Consider the following 1,004-nt stretch of genomic DNA (forward strand, 5'->3'; position numbering starts at 1 on the left):
AATTCAAGATCAAGCCCCGACGGCCCTTGAAGAAAGCACCATCGTTCATCATCCGTTCATCCAAGATCAAGCCCCAACGGCCCTTTGGATCAACAACGTCGACAAATCCACACATCCAATCGTTCTTCAAGATCAAGCCCAAAAACCTTTGAAGATCCGTTCATCACTGTTCTTCAAGATCAAGCCCAAAAGCCTTTGGAGATCCGTTCGTCACTGTTCTTCAAAGATCAAGCCCAAAAGCCCCTTTGAAGATCCGCTCAAATCCACCTTCAAGATCAAGTCCACGGCCCTTGAAGAACGTTCATCCTTAGATCAAGCCCAACGGCCATTTGGATCAATCACACATCCACAAATACACACCTTACGGAGATCGAATCAGAGGATCAAAATAGAGAGAGATTGTAACCCAAAATCATCAAATACTTAATATTTGTTTGTGCGCGTTGTTCTTGTCTCTTTCGTTTCAGGAATTTTCCGTGTTTACAACGGGTGTAACACAAATAATTTTTTTTTTTTATATTGATGCGGGTGGAATACATATAAATAAATAAAAATATTGTCACCTAATCCTCTAAACTCCTCCCACTACTCAAATTAGTGGAAGCATGAGAGAGAGCGTTTTTCCAACAAGTAAAGAATATGTTGAGCTTTTTCCAACGACCTTGAAGACCTTGACTACTTCTAATGTCTTTTCCAAGCCTATCACAAAATGCTTCCGTAATTCTACTCCATATTTCTCGCAACTCCATCTCATTACCCATAAGCAAGTCATGAGTAATTTGAACCTAGCATTCACACAACGTAACATCTTCGATGAGCTTCCACGTGGTCATTTTTTCCACAAAAAAAGTATATGAAAGCTTTGGTAGAAAGTGTTGAAAATATTGAAATGTGGTGTAAAGTGGAAGATGATGGTTAGGTATTTATAGAAAATAATAATAATTTTTTATGTATTTTTAACAATTTTTAATAATTTTAATTAAGTTAATTATTATGAACCGTTA

This window comes from Malus domestica, chromosome 14, assembly GCF_042453785.1.
Source record: "Malus domestica chromosome 14, GDT2T_hap1".
Classification (NCBI taxonomy): Eukaryota; Viridiplantae; Streptophyta; class Magnoliopsida; order Rosales; family Rosaceae; genus Malus; species Malus domestica.